Genomic DNA, 20,098 nt, shown 5'->3' with positions numbered 1-20,098 from the left:
CTGAACTGGGGCCCCTGGCTGCTGTGTGGATGTTGTCAGATAGGAGGGCACAAACATCAGCTCTAGACTGTCATTCCTGTGCTCATCATTTGTCTTTACAATAGCCCTTAACATTTTCTTGTTGTTCTTGATACTTTAAAGCCACCCTGTGATGATTTGACTTTTTAATTTTTTAGGTATATAAAACACTTTTTTGATATGAAGATTCAACTTTCCCTTCATTTTCTTCTTTTGGAATCCTCACAGTCTAACCTCCATACGTCTTAATTGTTCTCTCATGTTTTTCTTGTCTTTGGCCAACGAATTGCATGAATTCCTCCATTCCAATTCAATAATCTTCTCTTCGAAGATATCCAGCCTACAGTTCATTCTTTCGATTGATTTTTTAATGTCTATTTTAAAATTTCTATTTGTTTCTCTTTCAGATGCACCTGTTTGTTTTGCATAGTTAATTTTTTTTTTTTTTGCTTCATCCTTTCTTGTTCTTTTCTAATGGAAGGGATGTTTTTGCTTATCTCTGTGAGTATCATAAACCCATTTATTTTCAATTCCTTATCAAACAGTTCCAAAAAATTAATTTTATCTAGTATGAATTTATGTTCCAACTCGGGAAGGTGGAGTTCATCATCTTTCTTATATAAAATATTTTAATGTGGTTTTGGAATTTTACTTTGCAGGAGGCTCATTTTGAATAGAAAGAGTTTTAGACTTTTATTTATTTCCTCTTCCCCTTTCCCTCCATGCTCACTCCCTCCTCTCTGACAATATTGCTTTTGTGTCCACATAGCAGCCAGGAGCTCCAGTTTAGAAGCAGAAACACAGCAGTATTTTGATATTCCTGCCTTGCTTTGATATTGCAGATATCACAGATTCTATCACTACATCAGGTTGTGTCTTTGAACCCCTCCTTCCCCAAATCTGCAGCTTCCTATGAGTCCTTAGCTCTAAGCAATGGGTTACCCAACTTATTTTTTGTCTCCCATCACAAGAGGGAGTCCCACCCCCAGTCCCTGTCCTCAGAGCCCCCTATGATGCTGCATACTGTTAGTCTTCATTAACCTCTGGGAGCTGAAGCCCTGGACGTTGGAATAGAAGGCCAGTAGGTAGGCACCTGCCAATTTGGTTCTCTTCACTGTAGTTTTTTGTTTCTTTCTATGCCATAGAGGTATTTGTATTTTTGCCTTTGCCTTTTGAATCCAAGTATACCATTTTGATTTTCCACTTAAAATTTTTTCTCTTCCTTACTTTCTTTCTTTCTTTCTTTTTTTTTAGAGACAGGGTACCCCTTTGTCACTCACGCTAGAGTGCAGTGGCAGGATCACAACTCACTGCAACCTTGAACTCCTGGCCTCAAGCAATCCTCCCCTCAGCCTACTAAAGTGCAGGGATTACAGGCATGAGCCACCATACCAGGCCCAATTTTCCATTTTTATATCCTATTTATTGCTATGTGTTTGGAATGAGTGTGGAGACTGGAGCTGGGAGAGGGGGAGACTTTTATCAGCCCATGAAGCTACTGCACCCCTTGACCGGACCTTAGTTGTTTACTTCTGCTTATAGTTAAGAAGCAAAAGTTTGGCACTCACGGGGTCAAATACCACTTCATTCCTTTTTTTATTCCTCTTCATACTTCTAACCTTAAAGAACTTTCTCCTCCAGATGTTTAATAAATATTCATTTTTTTCTACTTCAAAGATTTTTACTATTTCGGCCGGGCGCGGTGGCTCACGCCTGTAATCCTAGCACTCTGGGAGGCCGAGGTGGGTGGATCACTCGAGGTCAGGAGTTCAAGACCAGCCTGAGCAAGAGCGAGACCCCGTCTCTACTAAAAATAGAAAGAAATTATATGGACAACTAAAAATATATACAGAAAAAATTAGCCGGGCATGGTGGCACATGCCTGTAGTCCCAGCTACTCGGGAGGCTGAGGCAGGAGGATCGCTTGAGCCCAGGAGTTTGAGGTTGCTGTGAGCGAGGCTGATGCCATGGCACTCTAGCCCGGGCAACAGAGTGAGACGCTGTCTCAAAAAAAAAAAAAAAAAAAAAAAAAAAAGATTTTTACTATTTTATCTTTAGTTATAAAATTCTGAGTAGAACGCATTTTATTCTAAAGTGAGGAGCTTCTTTTTAAAGAGCTGAAATTTTCTGAACAACACTTATTGAAAATTCTTTCTTTTCTCATTATCATTTACAAAAGTATTATACATAACAGGATTTATTTCTGAACTATCTTCTGTTTTATTAATTTACCTCTGTAATCATCTTCTAATAGCAGTCTGCTTTCATTATTGTAGCTTTTATATGTTTTAATATCAGGTAGAACTAGTTCCACTTCATTATTCTTTGTTTTATGAAAATATGTTTGAATTCTTGTATAGTTTTTCTGAATAAACTTAACCTCATTTTTTTAATTTAAAAAATTATATTGGATTTTTTATTAGTATTTGCATTAAACCCATATATTAATTTGAAGAAAATTTATAGAAATATGGCATGCATTAATTTGTCATTTTAAAAATCTCCCATTAGACGGCGCATGGTGGCTCACACCTGTAATCCTAGCACTCTGGGAGGCTGAGGCAGGAAGAGTGTGTGAGCCCAAGAGTTTGAGGTTACAGTGAGCTATGATGATGCCACTGTACTCTCTGAGGGGTAACCGACCGAGACTCTGTCTTAAATTTTAAAAGAAAATCTCCCATTAAAATGTTGTAATTTTTTTTCTTATGGTCACATTCATTTTTTCTATTAAGATAATTCTAAGTTTTTAGTGCTTTTTCTCCCTTTTCTATTATTTTTTAAAAATAATTATTGTGGTTTATAGGACAACTTTATGTCTTGCTAACATTTCCTATGTTGGCTGGAATTTATATCTTTTTAAAATTAGCATAAGCATTTAAAAGTATGAGTGTACCTTTTTGGTTCTGAAAGAATTTCTTTTTTTTTTTTTTTTTTTTGAGACAGAGTCTTGCTTTGTTGCCCTGGCTAGAGTGAGTGCCGTGGTGTCAGCCTAGCTCACAGCAACCTCAAACTCCTGGGCTTAAGCGATCCTACTGCCTCAGCCTCCCAAGTAGCTGGGACTAACAGGCATGCGCCACCATGCCCGGCTAATTTTTTCTATATGTATTTTAATTGTCCATATAATTTCTTTCTATTTTTAGTAGAGACGGGGTCTCGCTCTTGCTCAGGCTGGTCTCGAACTCCTGACCTTGAGCGATCCACCCACCTCGGCCTCCCAGAGTGCTAGGATTACAGGCGTGAGCCACCGCGCCTGGCCTGAAAGAATTTCTTGCCCTTCTCAAAAAGTTTTGTTCATGTTTTCTTTGATAAATTATTAAATAGTTTTTAGCCTTTATTTCTGATTACAAAAGCAATAATTGTTAACTATAGGAAAGTATGAAACTCAGGAAAGAAGGGGAAATTCTAACTTAGTGAGTGGTGAGTGGGATGCTGTCTGCCTTTTCTTTGAAGATATGTCTTGAAAGATGGGGGTTTAACAGTAGGATGGGAAGGGGAGAGAAAAGATAGAAGGGCATTCCAAGGGGGCAACAAACAATAGGTATGGAAATAAAAATATCCAATGGTTCACAAGACTTGCTGGGTACATGGAGCAAGCATGGATACAGACAAAGGTGGAAAGGAGCCCGGATGAGATTCTGCAGATCTTGAATATTGGGCTAAGGGGTCAGGCATTTATTCTTCAGGAAATGAAAATCCAAACTCCACATTTGTCCTTAAAAACCTCAACTTCCGGAACACATGAAATTCCTGTAAAGCTCTTTTTGTGCTACAGCACATAGAAGTACAATGTTACATTCGAGAATCACTATTTATTCATTTCCTGTAAGACAAGTTTGAATGTAAAATGGGAGGAAAAGCCTTGTATTTTGGTTCCTTCCTGATTTTTTTTCCCCAAAGGGAGGGGGAGAAAGTTACATATTTATTCTCCACAATTGAACACAAGCAAAAGCCCACATCTACACCCAACTGTAAAATACAGTCATAGAAACAGCACTTTATAAGCACAGAAAAAGTTTTATGTTGCTACAAGAGCAAGTTTATAATCATTAAAGAGTCCTTATAATGTTATCTAAAACCTGAGAAGTCTATAGTTTTGGTTGGTTGCCCAGTTAGTTGAAAGGACTTTTTTTTTTTTTTTTTTAAATCTTGGGTTTAATTTTTCTTGGTCTAAGGCCCAATCTATCGCCAGTGGTGAGTCAGAGGGATGCCTGAAATAGTTTTTGTGAGGTTGTCTGTGCTCATATCTTAGAGTCCATGGATGGCCAACAAAGGCAGGCCGCCTCTGGAAGCTGAAAAAGGGACGGAAATGGGTTCTCCATCCGTGCCCAGAAGGAACATGGACCTTGCAGGGTACCTTGATTATAGCCCCACGCCCAGTGAGACCTATGTCAGACTTCTAAACTTCAGAACTGAAGATAACAAAGTTGCATTGTTTTAAGCTACTAAATTTGTGGTAATTTGCTACAACACCATAAGAAACTAATATGGAAGAGAAGTAACATGAAAGAATTCACGTAAAGTACCTCACATGAATCCTTTCCAAAATGTTCCCAACATCCTTATAAAGCCGGAACTGCTTTTACGACCAGTTTACCAAGGAGGAAACTGAATCTTAGAGAGATTGTGAAATTGCCCAGGACCTTCCTTTAGAAAGCTGCAAAGCAAAGTTCCAACCAGTTCTACCTGCCTGCCAGACTGCGCTCCGAACAGGGAGACAATGACAATGTGTGAGCAGGATGGGGACTTGTTTCCCAGGAATAGTCGTCTAGTAGGGTGGGGATCCCCCCAGCTCCATGACAATGCCTGGGGACACACTGACTGCTCAGAAAACAATACCAAAGACAAGGATGACACTCCAGCCCTTTCAGTGATTTCACTTTCCTCCTTACCCTGAGCAGGTGGGCTGCGATTAGGGCAGGGGCGTTGGGGCAAAAGAGAAGAGAGGCGGAATTAAATGCCAGACGGAAAAGGACAAAAGGGAGAGTGTGGGACCTTCCTGCCCTGACTAATGAAGGGGCCAGTCAGACCTTTCCCCCTACATTCGATCTGATCACTGTCCTCTACAAATGTTGAAGTCTGAATTTACTTTTCTTTTAAACAAATCTATGGAATTATTGAAAATGAAAACTTATTTTTCTCTGTGAATATCTTATGCCATGTTAAACACTGATAAAACCAAATTTATACTTTTAAAAAGTGAATTCTATGCTATGTGAATGATATCTCAATTTAAAAAAATGAGACTATTAAGATCCCTGGAAGGAATTAAAGTAAATGTTAAAATGTATCCCCAAAACCAAAGCAAAAATCACTTTTTAACCAAAAATTATATTCTACACAGTATGTCAAATAAAAATTGCATGTGATCTATGACAATTACCCTGGAAAAATCCCTTGAGTTGTCTAGGGTACAGTAGTAGTCAGGATTAATATATTCTTTATCATCTCTTAATAAATCCAGCACAGACAGTTTTTCCTCCGACATTGGAGTCCATCACTGTTTCTGTTGACAGGCAGCACATGAAGTCCTTGGCTTGCATTTCAGGCCTACATTGTATAAAAAATGCAATTTGAGTGTTCATAGTTGACTTGTCAGAAATTAAAGACATAGATGATGCAATTTCACTGTATTCTTAAATTCTGTTTGTTTCATACTATCATCTAATCTCTTTCCTCGCTTGCATTCATCTTATGATTAAATTATATTACCTAGTCCTAGTGAAACTTAATATTCTTTCTGTGTGTAATACATGCTCCTAAAAAAAACTAAACATAGTCCTTCCATGTAGATATAATCTCAACATTTTCATATATTCCTTTCTACTCTTTTTTCTATGTTTTTAAGCATTGTTGAGATCATTCTGTTCACACAATTTAATAGTATCTTGCCTTTTTCTTTTTTTGGTAAGGTTTATTTCATGTTATTAAATAATGTACCTTGCATCAGGGGAAGATATTTAACCATACAAATTGTTACACATTTTTGTTGTTTTTAGTTTTCTGATATTATAAATAGTGCTGCAATGGACATAAATCTTATCCTTTCTGACTGTACTTTTTCATTTTTAAAATTTTGAAATAATCACAGATTTAAATTTGGAAACAATTACTGAAAAGCTGACGGTGTAGTTCAAAGAATTTTACTTTCCTTCACCATTTGAGAGTAGGTTGTTGGCTAATGCCACATTACCCCCAAATATTTCTGTCTGTGTTTTCCTACAAAGAAGGATACTGTCCTACATAACCATAATGTGACAACCAAAATCCAGAAATTAACACTGATACATTAGTACTAACTAGTAATACTCAGTCCCCATTGAAGTTTGGCCAATTGTCCCAGTAATTCTTTTATAGCATAAGAATCCAGTTCAGAATCAGGTGATGCATTTAGTTGTCAATCTCCTTAGTCTCCTACATACGGAAACAGTTGTGCAGCCTTTTCTTGACCTCCTAGCTTTGACACGTTTGAAGACTACAGGACCTTTCTTTTGTAGAATGACCCTTCTTTGGGGTTTAATTGATGTTTCCTCATGATCATAGTTAGGTTTGTTATGAATCTTTGGCAAGAAAAACACAGAACTCATGCTGAGTTCTTCTCATGGCATCCTACCAGGTGGTGCATGACTTAAATTTGTCCCATTACTGATATTGTTGGCTTTGATCATTTGATCAAGGTGGTGTCTGCCAGCCTTCTCCACTGGAATCTGTCAGGGCAGCCCTGGGAGTCTTATGCCTCCTCCCCCACCCCACCTCCCGAGCCAGAGCTTTTCCGCCTTCTGCTCCAGCTCTGCCTCCCGCACCAGGCCACCTCCTGCCTTCCTCATGGGGCTCTCCTCACCTTACGTGAGCTCCAACACCCCGCACCAGGTCATCCTCTGGGTGGATGCCCTCCTCATAGAGCTATAAGACAATGCACGAGATGCCCAGTTAAACTTGAATTTCAGATAGACTTCACATACTGCATGTAAGATTTGGGACATATGTGTACCAAAAAAGTATTAGACTTCACATACTGCATGTAAGATTTGGGACGTATGTGTACTAAAAAAGTATTCATTGTTTATTTGAAATTCAAATTTAATTGGGGCAGGCAGCATTTTTTTTTTTTTTTTCCTAGATCTGGTAATCCTCCTCACCCTACTTGGGCTAGGACGCCCAGCCCCGCCACACCAAGCCACCTCTCCCTGAGGATGCCCTCTTCACTTCACTGGGGCCCTGACCCTTGCACCAGGCTGCCCCTCAGAGGGGTAACCCTTCCGCTCTGCTCAGACTGTGTACCCCACAGGAGGCCACAATGGCTCCCCACACTCCACCTGACCACTCCAGACACATGCCTTGCTTTGCCCCGCCAAATGGCTATAGGAATGAATTGTTCAGGAAGAGAAGGGAAGGGAAAAAAAGAAAATGGAAAGAAAATGAAGAGGCAGAAGTCTACAGTTTTAAGTGTGGCTTATGTTTTCCTTATAATAGAATGTTTTTTAGGTAAAGAAATGGCCTGTATGGCCAATTGAAAGCTCTTTGTCAGCCATTAAATGGAAACTAAGTTATATTTTTTAGGATTGCCCTGGGCTAGTGAGATAAAGGTTCGAATGGTAGGAGAAATGCCAGTGAGGGGTGTTCAGTGTTTTATCTTTTTATCTCCTTGTCATTATTTTGTTATCTTCTTCTTTGTTAATGCCTTTCATCTCTCCACATTGTGTCTACTCAGGATTTTTTAATGAGATTCCCAAATAAGAGCCTATAAAGCGCCAAACTCCAAATTTCCCACCTTTTCTCACAGCAGCCATTGTGCTGGCCTCAACCAATCTTTTTGATTTAAAAAAAAAAAAAAAAGTGATGGGATTTAAAACCAGATCCAACATACCTGCTAGGTACTATAGGTACTAGTCATAGGTTCGGTACTACCAGGTGCTAAATCAGTAATCCCACTCAGGGTTATTTTCTCTGCCAAGTTCAATTGCTCTCCTCTTTAGTCTATCCCAGACCACCCCTACCAGCATTATATGCGAACCACCCTCAGCCATGACCTTGAAGATCTGGTATGTTCTCTTTGGATGGATGCTGCACTGCTGTCGCTGTGCACAGGCCTGGGACAGTGTGGAGCACCAGGCCTCTCTCCCTGCTGCCTGTTTTCTGTTGCCAAGGTAGGTATTTCATCTCTGTACCATAGACTTGTTGCCTGCCGCCTCCTAATTCTCACACACCTATGTGTGACCCTAGACAGATCCTTCTGTTCAGGGCTGAAGCAATATGAAGAGACTTCGTGGTCTTTTAATGAATGACCTAGTTTAGCCCTTTTGACTTATCTGTCTAACTTTTGTAAAGTTACAGGGGAAAAATCAAAACTTAAGCAGAGTTTTGGCCTAAAATCAATAACCAAATTAGAAACTCTAATTTAGGGAAGTAGCTCAATTTGCTAAGAGCTTTCTAATTATGTTTATTAATTTACTGTCAAGCCAACTGTGACCATAAACTCAAGTGCCATGGTTAGAGGGCACATTTCTGGTCAAATAAATCACAAACTTGAGTCAGCCAGTCAAAGCATAACATGCTCGTTTCAGTGTTTATAGTCTCAGGAAGCAATAAATGACAAGGACTAACATGCAATAAAGCTGTTATCAGACTGTGAGAAAAAGCCCATGGAGTAGTAGTTACACTATAGCTACGTCAGCCTAATAAATTTAGATGCCTTTTGCATGTCAGCTTATTTTCCCATCACAAGTGAGGTATGAAGTAATGTTTGTCTTTCCAAAGATCTGTCACAGTCAGACCTCCCGTTCCTGCATGAATCACACTGGATCATCTGTTATGACTTACAAGATTATGGCCAATGGTCAACACAAGCCAGAGTGATAAATGCACAGTTGGCAAACGTGAAAGCCTGTGTTGCCTTGTTTCTGAAACAACGGGGGAAGATTTATGGTGGTAAGGCAGTGTGGTACGTGTCAGAATTTCAGTAGGGGTGGAGCTGAGATACGGAGGTATCAGAATGAAAGGTTTGACCCATCAAGTTTACAGAACCACTGACTCAAGATCACGGCTGCAAAAGGAAAACTTGAGTCAAGGAGGTTTGGATCCCTGGTAACCTAGATGCCCAAGTTCACCGCATGCATCAGCTGTGGGTTCTATGGCATGCGAGGGCCTCCGGGCTTGGTTTCAGCACTGGGGAGCTTCTGCAGTGAAATGAATGGACCAATAACTCTGTCTCCTTTCCTCAAAGGACTTTCTTAAAGTCAATGAGGTGACAAGAGTTTACAAAAATCTTGGTGATGTCCTACGTAGCAAGGAACAAACTTTATGTTTAAAAATATATATAATTCTTACCATTACTCTCTTTGAGGTGTCATGAAATTGAAGAAAACCCATTTGAGTGGTACAGATAAAAATTAGAACCTACCAATCAATTTCCCCTAGGTGGTGTTTATTTGTATCCAGCCCCCCTTAAATTTTTTCACCACCAATGAGGACAAAGTAAGTACAAATGCCAAAGATCTCAGTAGCAATAGTGGCCACAAGAAGCACAAACTTAGGGATGCCCATTAAGGGAAGGGTCATTTTTCCTTTATTGGGCTGTTTGATAGATTCAGGACAGGTCTTGTGATGAGGGAAGAAGCCCAGTTCCTTTTCCTGTTATGGCAACTGGGCAATTACAGCACACACTTCACAAATGATGTTTCATTTGGATGAAACTGCACTTTGGAATTAATCATAAGAAGAATCTTGTGAAAGATGCAAAAGAAAATAAATCTCACTTTCTGCTTGTCATTAGGGAGCACAGTATTTACTGGTTTAAGAATTAATGTGATAATGGTTTGGGGTTGAGTCTGTCTTCAGATGGCACCTAAGAAGGTCATGAATACAGCCCAGAGTGAGTCCTTAGCTTTTTGCCCACCTCAACGTACGTGAAAGATGACATTCTTTAATTTCTATCCAATAAAGAATTCAAGGAAGTAAAGATCACGTTATCATACAGGAAGGGCCTTGCATATATTTTAAAAGGTAAAAAATTAGGAAATTTAGATGCCCTGTTGTTAATGGCTAATCTCTTGTGGCTATCCTCAAAATGGATAGCAACACACTAGGTGTGCTACCATAGCCTGGGACTCTCTTGTCTAGAAAACTTCTTGAGGATTTGAAATCCAGCTGAAGTAACTCTTCCCACTACAAAGTTCCATGGAACTGTTCCTTCAAAAGGAAATATCTAGGCACCAGAACGAAAGAAAGAGCCCAAAACTAGAGCAATCAAAGAAGTCCGTGGGGCACTGTACCCAGACGTAGGTCCTGGCGGCATGGACTGGCATTTTAGCATCCATACAAGGATGAAGGCCATGACTGAAGGCTCCCTACTGAGGTAGGCAGCTGGAACCAAGATTTCCGCCTAAAAGCAGAAGCCCAGCAGGGCTGATCCCTTTGTGAAAAGAGCACTAGACACACCAAACCCGTGGCCTAAAGAAAGCTTGTGCCCTGGGCACTTTGCGCGTAAGAAGGAGACTCCTTTGAGAAATTAAAACCCCATGCAAAAGTTTAAGATTTGAATTTATACTGCCCACACAGCATGAGAACTTTAAGCCCAGAAATTAGTACAAAAATGAGTCTGAAAGGGGTGAAACCCACTGTGCACTCACAATTAAAAACTACAGACCATGTGAAGAATGATCCACCAACGGAGTCAGGAAACAAACGGGAGCATTAGCAACTCAAGAATTTGAGATAATAAACAATAAAATAAAATAAAGTGACAATAAAATAAGAAAACAGAAGGAGGAAAAGATTAAAGGAATATGCTGTTTAGTAAAAGAAAGAGATGTTAGACTATAACGTAAGTGTACGTATTCCTACAAAGTCACTGATTCACAGTGGATTCAAATTGAAACTGGAGAACTGACGGTAAACTTGAAAATTTTTGATTGGTTATACTTTGGAATAAATTACCTGCAGGGATTATGGATTATGCGACTCTCATTGGATTATATTCAAAGCCGCCTGATGGGCTTAGTTTAGAGCAGAAATGTGTACACATTGCATTGATTTTGAGCTGTTATATGAATCAATTTTTTCTTGTAGAAATGTTTTTCTAGTTTTTAACTTTTTTCTAATTATCAAAATAACACATCTTTATTATTTGAGACAGATTTTGAAATATGGAAAAGAAACAAACAAAAAAGTCAATAGTCTCACTACCAGAAACACTATTAATATTTTAGCATATTCCCTTCTGGTTCCTTTTTCTGTGCAATGTTCCCATATGGAGCTCAATTTACACTGAAATACAATTTAGTACACCCTTTATTTTTATAAATTTAACATATGTCGTAAGTATTTTCTCATGTCTCCAAAATTTGTTATAAATATAGTTTAAATGTTTGCACAATATTTCTTCATGGATATACCATTGATTTTTTAATTCTCATTATTCCATATGTAGATTGCTTCAATTTTTTCATCATTACAACTCTGTAATAAATATTTGTGCATGGATCTTTGTTTATGGGCTTGATTATGTCCTTAAGCTATATATGATTTTTTAAATCAAGGGACAAGTTTTGATCTTTACAATTCATGTATTCAAATGTATTTTATTTAAATTCAATAAAATTTACTGAACATTCACTATGTGCCAGGTAACCCCTGTATTGTGGGGTTTTTTACTTTGATTGTCAAAGTTATTACATAGAAGATTTGGCATGTGTGTATGTGTGTGTGTGTGTGTGTGTGTGTGAATAAGAAAAGGAAAACGTGGAACAGAGGATGCATAGGGAATTCAGCTACTTTCTGTGTTCCGTTTATAGCATCTGAGCCAGCAAAGAGAAAACTACAAATACAACTTTTGCTGGACACTTAAAAAATTTGCAAAGCAAGTGCTGGTTAGGTGCAAAGGTCATAAGCATGTTGGTTTATTGCATTTCATCTTTAGACTATGTCTGCACTAAACCGGAAAGGTGAGTCAAATTACCGCCTTCCCAGACTTTCTTCCCATTAAAATTCTGAATTTGATAGCAACTTTTGTAGCTACATTCAAAAACTGTGTCAGCCCACCGACCAAGACATATACCTACCAGATCCATGTTTACAAACTCCAGCTCTTCTTTATGTTTTTCAACTAAAAGGAACAACACTCACCCTGTGACCAAATAAACCAAATTTACTCCACAGCAATAATTTTCTGGAAAACAAAAATTTAAACCAATTAATTAAATTGAGCCTATTTCAAATAAGCTAACAACTGATTTCTGTTGTGTTCACAGAATTAGATATTCTAGTTCACAGTATCTGTTCAGATTCTACAATAGCAAGGAAAATAATTTAAAAGTCATAGTGCTAAAACCTAGAAATAAGGGAAAGGGCTGTAGATAGAGCATGGGGGGATAAGTCAAACAAAGGACGATAGTTTCTGTTACTACAATCTCTGCTGCAGAGCCCAGCTCTCACTCCAGGGCTGCCGTGTAAGGTTGTGTGTTTGTGTACTGAGTAACCCCCAGTGGCGGCAGGGACAACAAGCCCTGGTTGAGGACTGAAGTACTGCAATTCATTAACGCCACAGACTGAGATGACTTCAGGAAGAAGAAATGACAATAGTTTATTGTATGAAGGGACTCATTTTTGAGAAAACAAAGAAAAGTAACAATCGTATACACAGGTCAGAAAAGTGAAACACCTTTTTACAAGGGAAACATCTTTTGTACAGTACTCGAGGCTGGGCTGACACTATCTCCAAATTTTTGAAAGGTTGCTGTCAAAAGCCCAGGTTTTAAATGCATGTCAAAAAGTAATTTAATAGAAATGGAAGAAATTGAAGAAAATAGAAATGACTGCAATTTAGTACCTAAATAATTCCTTAAACAATGCCCAATGGTGAGGAAGAGGAAACTCGAAATGAATAACAGGAAAAACTACAAGCTGGTTTTCACTTTGCAAGAATATTTTCTCTTGTGCTTGCACTGCTCGCCTGTCACTCGAGCCTTTTCAAAGCATTGGCCTAAACAGACAACTAAGAAATGCAAGAAACCATGAGGACAGATTCTGACCCTGTGTCTCCCAGCCTGAGCAAGCCCAATAAAGAGTCTGATTCGCTACAATCAAGATGACAGAAAGATGCCTTCCGGGGCTGCTTTGCTGAAGATGGCAGCTTCACCTGCCCTACCTTGTTCTCTCTTTCTGGGGCCAGCACTTGGAAGGGTTGAGGAGATGAACAAAGGGTGCCATCTGGTTCTCCACTCCCATGTCTGTGTCTAATATGTGACACACTGTGTTTGCAGGTGTTTCTTCTGTTTCACTACCTGATTCATTGGATTCTCGGTGTGCACACACTTTTCCCTTGCAGTCACTATGCACCTTTAGAAGCCGTACCAAGTTTTCCTGTGCAATAAAGTGAAAGAGTATGAGCTTGGGAAGCAGGCAAGACTGGGTTTTGAATCCCAGCTTTAAACGGTGGCCTCTACTTTACTTTCCTCATCTGAAAAATGGGGAAAACAATGAGCTCCTCTTGGAGAAATAATTTAATGAACACATGAAGGTCCTTTGAGACAATGCCTGGCCCATGAAAGTCTCAAAGAAAATGTAGCTAGTATTGAGCAGCCATTTAACAAGGAAGAGATTGAGCTTGGAGCTAGACTGCCTGAGTCTGAGTGTTTTGGCTCCGTCACTTACAGCTATGTGACCTTGGGTGGGTCGCTTCAACTCTGTGCTTCAGTTTCCTTATCCCTAAAATGGGAACAATGAGCACCCTGCCTTTTGGGAGTCATGGGGAATGAATGAGTTAATACACGTACAGCACTAAGAACAGCTCCTGGCACATAGTAAGTTCTCAAATATCTTAGCCATTATGATCACTAGGGTATGAATTAGCAAATTATTTCACCTGCCTCCTAGGGTTGTTGGGAGGTTTATATAAGACAACACATAAAAGTACTTAGCAAACCTCCCAGCTGATATTAAGTCCTCAAAGTTAGATATGACTTTGGTGCTTATCATTACTGTGATTATTAGTGTTTCACTATACTGACTAGTTCTATAGTATAAGACAGATTTCTATATTTCTAACAATGGCTTAGCATTAGTAATTAATTAGACACTATCATGAGTTGGCGAAAACAGCATTTTTACATCTGGCTGATAAGTATAAATCGAAAAGAGATAGAATAATAAAATTAAAAAAAACACAAAATTTATAAGCCTTTCTGGAAACTTCTTACTTTACTACTTTCTAACTCTTTGTCATACAGATTTTCTGAGTTTTCAAAGTCTTGTCATATGAGTTAATTAAAGATATATTTATTTCCCTCCAAGTAATTTGAGCCAGTCCCTTGATATTCAGCTAAATTGAACTCTAGTATTTTGGAACAGTATCTGTTGACACAAATATATTTGGCATCACTGGGGAATTTAAAACTACATACAGACAGTGTCATGACCCCTCAAATTCAAGATGACAGCATTATTACAGAGGACAAGTGCTGCTAAAAAGTTTTATGCTGTCACTTCTATACTGCACATACGGACATGTTAGTTTCTAGTTAGCAGTGGCAGTTAGAAAGACTATAGTTTTGCAAACTTTCTTAACAAGGCAGGCTAGGCTTGCTCAAAAAAATAAGCATGAGAATCTAATAAACTCTGCAACAAGACATGTATAACCTTTTACTCACCTTCCATCTGGTGCTGAGATGACTGTGTGGGGAAAATCAGTTCCCTCGCTCGCTTCGGCCCAGAGGCATGTTCAGTTCTCACCCAACCTGGAGGATGTGGGCTCACACTTGAGATTTTGTGTGAGTTTTGCCTAGATATTTCTAGTCTGGGAAATTCCCAGATGGCTAAATTAAACTAAAAATTTGAAAATTCGGAAACTGACAGGCCTGGGAAGAATATTTGTGGCTCTGGGTCTTCTGCACCAACGTTTTCTTTTTCTAAGTAGAGAAGTAACATGAGGAGGCCCTTCGTGCCGAATGACCAGACTTTGTCACCTTGCCTCGGTTTCAGGTTTTCATAGGCCCTTTCAGAGGTCAAGGGAGGCACAGGCCACTTCCATATTAAACAAAAACCAAAAAGAAGAAGAAAAAGATATGCCAAAATAGGGTTACAAGATTTGTGGTATATTTTAAATGTCAATATTTAACAAGTAAACAATTCCAGCACACACACATTCAGTTCAACATAATTATGCCATTCCTGAGGAGATGAAGGGAGTTAGTAGGGGATTTATTAAAAATATCGGTTCCTAGTTCATGAGAGACAAGGCCCAGTCATGAGACACGGAGCTACAGTTGGCCGAGGCTGTCTTCTTTCTTTAAGCCTGCCCGCGCTTCTCTGTAACTGTGGGCGTAACCTGGTGGCACTGAGGCCCTTTGTGACAGTGAGGCCCTTGCCAGTGGCCCCTGATGGGCCCTTCTCAGTCCCGGGGCGTTTGCACTGCGGAAGGTCCAGCTTATTTAGGTAGGTGCCACTGCCTGTCTTTCTAATGCCAACTTTCTTCTGTGGTCAGGTGAGCAGATCAGCCCAAGAGCCTGGGCCGAGCTGGCACCCTTCCTGGTGGCATTCTTTGTTCTTTTCTTTTTCCCAATTCACATGCCCTGAGTGTGATCCCTTGTTTTCAATGAATAACAGTCAAAAGCAGCCTAAAGAGGAAGGACAAGTGTGTGTTGACAGAGTCAGTAGGCCTCGGGGTGAGCCATGGGAGGAGGATGTGGAGAGACTTTGAGCAGAAGGAAGCAGAAATAAGTACACGCACCTTTAAAGGATGTTGCTGATGAGGACTTTGTCCAGAAGAGAGGACCCCTCAATAGCATAAGAGGGGTCTGGAGACTGTCAAAGGTCCCCAAAAGGAGCACACTGGTCAGAGTTAGGTCCAACCCTGGGCTGTGTTTTTCCCATGAAGCCATCACCTCTGACTTGATGGCAGTTTCCAAACTGGGCAGAGTGCTCGTGACTTTGCTCCCAAACCTGACTGACAGAGATTGTCCACTTCCCTGAAATTGTGTTTGCAGATATCAGAGGAGGCTCACATTTCTACATCCCTAGGGGGAAGCCAGCCAGGGGGGTGGGGGTGAGTGAGCAGTGGCATCCCAGCTGGTGGCAGCGGGTGCCAGAGAGCTTGACAGGCTTGAGGATGGGGAGCCTGGGTGCGAGGCACAGGGAGAGGGAGCAGGTGAAGGGAGGGACAGAGACAGCAACCAGCTGGCCTTAACGTGGGGGAAGAGAGGTCCCACTGAGTGACCCTGTGGAGAGGATGCATGGGAACGTCTGAGGCTGTTTAACAGATTGGGGAGTAGGGTGGCCCAGTGGCATGGTGACTTTACGAAGAGGGCTTAAGACTTGGGGTCAGTGCCTCAGAAGCCCCTCCCCCCGCCTCTTGCCCCAAACCTTTAAGCTGCACTACTAAATCATTTGATTGATTCATAAGAGGGTTAGGAAATTTCTGATACATCTAGTCTGGGCTTCACCCAGGAGCCAGGGACCCCCTGTAAAATACGTAGGGTCCAGCGGCTCTCCAGTGCTTCCCATCTCCCCAGAACATACACTCGAGTCCTTTCCAAGGTCCTCTTCTGGCCCCATCTCCTTCCGTTGTCCCCTCAGCCACCCTCCCAGGCACCCTCTGGCCCCCGGGCTTTCCTCTAAGGCAGACGTCCAAGCTCTGCTCTCAGTGCTGTTCCCGGATACCCACAGGGCTTGCGTCCTCCCACTTCTTTTGGACCCCTTTCCATGTCCCCTATGAATCTGCTTGGGCTGCCATAACAGAGGAGCACAGACTGGGTGACTTAACAGAAATTTATTTTCTCACAGTGCTGGAGACTGGAAGTCCAAGATCACGGTGCCTGCAGGACTGGATTCCTCTGAGGGCTGCGAGGGAAGGACCTGCTCCAGGCCTCTCTCCTGGGCTGGTAGGTGGCCGTCTTCTCCCCGTGTGTTCATGTGCCCCTCCTTCTGTGTGTTTGTGTCCACATTTCCTCTTCTTATGAGGACACCCCTCATAGTGAGTCATCAGGCCTGCCCTAATGATCGAATTTTAATTTTATTACCTCCGTAAAGACCCTACCTTCAAATACAGCCACATTCTGAGGTACTGGGAGTTAGGACTTCAATATAGGAATTTGTTTTTTGGAGGGACACAATTCAGCTCGTAACAGCCCCTCACTGGAGAAGGCTCCCGCACCATTCCTTATCAAATAGTGCCCCTATTAACCAAACACATTTATTCATGTAGGTTTTTTTGAAGGTTTCCTTCTACTTAAATGTCAACCCCAGAGGGCCAAATTCTTTTTTGTTCACTGATGTATCTCAGTGCCTAGCTCCCTGCCTGGAGATACATAAATATTCATGAATGGATGGATGCATATTATGAAGCCATTACAAATTACTCCACAAAAAAGCAGTGACAGAGAAAGATGTTCAAGGTATATTGTTAAGTGAAGAAAGCAAATTACAAAAACCTCACGGGTAGCATAGTTTCATTTTAATATCATATGCACGTAATTTATTTTTCTTAAAATAAAGCTTAGAGAAATATGCAAAAATGCTAATAGCAGGTAGCTCTTGAGCCCTTGGGATGGGATTTTGCTTCCTTTTTCTCTTGTTTTATGTGCATTTTCTAATTTCACTACAGTGAATGTGTGTTATTCTATAAGAGGAAAAAGACAATAAAAGTTATTTACAGTTAATAGAAGATATTTTGTCATAACTTTTAATTGGCTGTTATGTTAAGAAAGAAAAAGACATTATTTTTCTTTTCCAACGGGGAGTGGTGGAAGCACAGCTTGAGGGCGATCTGTTGGAGCCCAGCAGCTGGAACATGGCCTGTAGAATCTGTCCAGTCTGGGTTCAAGTCCTCACTTGCCACTTTCCAGATTCCTCTTCGAAGGCATGTCTGCTACTCACAGCGAGTCCTGGTTTTCCATCTGTAAAATGGGGCAATAATGGTACCCACAGGACACCGTGGGTCCTCCAGTCTCTGGCCCAGGCTGGAATTTGATTCTTTTGATCTCAGTGATTTGAAAATATCAAGACACCAAGGTTCAGAAACTAGTCCCGGGTTTGGTTCTCCCTGTAGTCCCTTCCAAGGGCAGGACAAGCAATATCCAGATACCCCTCACATTGTTTCTGGGCACAGGGCCTGGATGGGGTAGGATAGTGGGGTGCTTGCCACAGGCACCAGATTTAAGGGGCACCCAAAACACTCAGTAATCATCATAAGTTATAGGTTGACACAGTATTTTAAAATATAAAAATTATGTAAAACTCTATAATGAACAAGATATCAACAATTTTAATAAAGACAGGATAAGTATTACTTATTTTTCCTTTGCCTCCAGCTCCATTATGGCTCAGCAAAGCACTGCTTCCAGCCCACAGCCTGGAGGTAGCTCACCATCAATTATCTAAATCATTATTAATTACTTCTTAATTAAAATTAATTATCCAAATCATCCTGAGCCTCAGAAGTGGCATTGCTCAGTCTGTGATTGTTTGGCCTTCAGTCAAAGCCCCGTTAGGATTCCTGTAGGGAATGTGCATTTTTCTGACCCTGTTTATTCCTTTCCCCTGTACAGACACCTAATCACAACTGCCATGGAGTCATGGCTCTCTTACCTCATTGAGGACTCTGAGGGGCAGGTTTCTCTCTATTCTTTTATGGAAACATAAAATGCCAGCAAAGCATGATTTCTACCCAAAGAGCACCAGGCAGAGTTTGCAGATGTTGCAAACTCCTTCCCTGATACTTCTGGGGAAGGACACACAGACCTTGGCAAACCTCACTGTAAAAAGAGGCAATAGCAAACAGCCTGTTCATTCTGCCTACTTCCTTGCATGATGCGGGTTAGGCAGGTCTTTGGTCTCAGTGGAGGGCTTCCCAGGGGACTTTATTATTACCAGATCCTGGGATTTTTATGGGTGTTAGTTTATGCTTGTAAAGCGATTCAAAGTACACCTTCACGTGGTAATTGCTAGTTAAAAGTAGCAGTGATGATCACATGCAAAATCCTGTTTTATGTAATGGTTTCATTTTACATGACTCCTCATTTGCTGAAACCACAGATTCTAAGTTGCTTTATCAAAGTGATCACTAGAAAGACGTGATGTTCTTTGTGTGTAAATTTTAGGAAATTTCCCTTACTCTTCTTAGTTTGATTTAATGTGTGTATTATTTAAAAAAAAATAAGTCAAGTATATATATATATATATAGACTATATATTAATATATTTAAAATATAAGTTGACATCACAAAATAGCCATAACTCATGGCACATTTGTTTCTGAAAGAACCTGCAGAAATCTGTGTTCTTTCTAGCTTCCAAAAAACTCAGAAGCCAAGGGGGAGAAAGGTTCTTTGGACACCAGATAGTGCATAAGACAGATTCGGTTACAGTAATTTTAGCATAATCCATTGCAAGGTGATGATCTGGATGAACTGTATAACAATGAAGAAAATGGTTTTGAGGTTTGGGGTGTTTTTTTCCCCTTCAATTGAAGGCATGTTGCTCACCACACCTTCCCTACCTTCCCCGTTTTTAGATTGATGTGTTTACTGGAGAAGTGAAACACACTGGGATCATATAGCTGTGTTCTGTAAGAAGTCTGACTGCTCTGAGACTACCATGCTAACCAGTCCCAGATGTGCCAGCCTTTGCTAGCTAGATGCCTGACATTCGTGTCATCAGGGACTTCAGTCTCAGGAGATGTGATATGGAGAAGAGCAGAGGAACCTAGATGACAGCTAGAACTGACACTCCAGACATATGGCCCCGGGGGAGCAGTGTTGGCCAGATCCAACTGCTGGATCCACTTTAGCTGAGGCCCTAGTCATCCTGGAGCAGGGAGGAACAGTTCCCTGTGGCCTGATTTTCTGACCCAAACTCATGGGCATTACAAAATGGTGGTGGTTTTAAAAAATGCTGCAGGAGAACAGACACTAGAAGCAGAGGCATCAGAGAGAAAAGAAAATACTAAAAGGTAAGGAATCATTGTAAACAGTTCTCAAATAGTGATTGTTGGTACACTCAATTCAACTTTTTCATTCATTTATCCATTCATTCGAGAAAAATGTATTGAGACTGCTACAAACCAGACACTGAGTGCTGGGGATGCAAAATA

The sequence above is a fragment of the Eulemur rufifrons genome, chromosome 1 (genome assembly GCF_041146395.1).
Source record: "Eulemur rufifrons isolate Redbay chromosome 1, OSU_ERuf_1, whole genome shotgun sequence".
Classification (NCBI taxonomy): domain Eukaryota; kingdom Metazoa; phylum Chordata; class Mammalia; order Primates; family Lemuridae; genus Eulemur; species Eulemur rufifrons.
The sequence above is the reverse complement of the archived record's forward strand: the minus strand, read 5'-3'. Positions refer to the sequence as shown.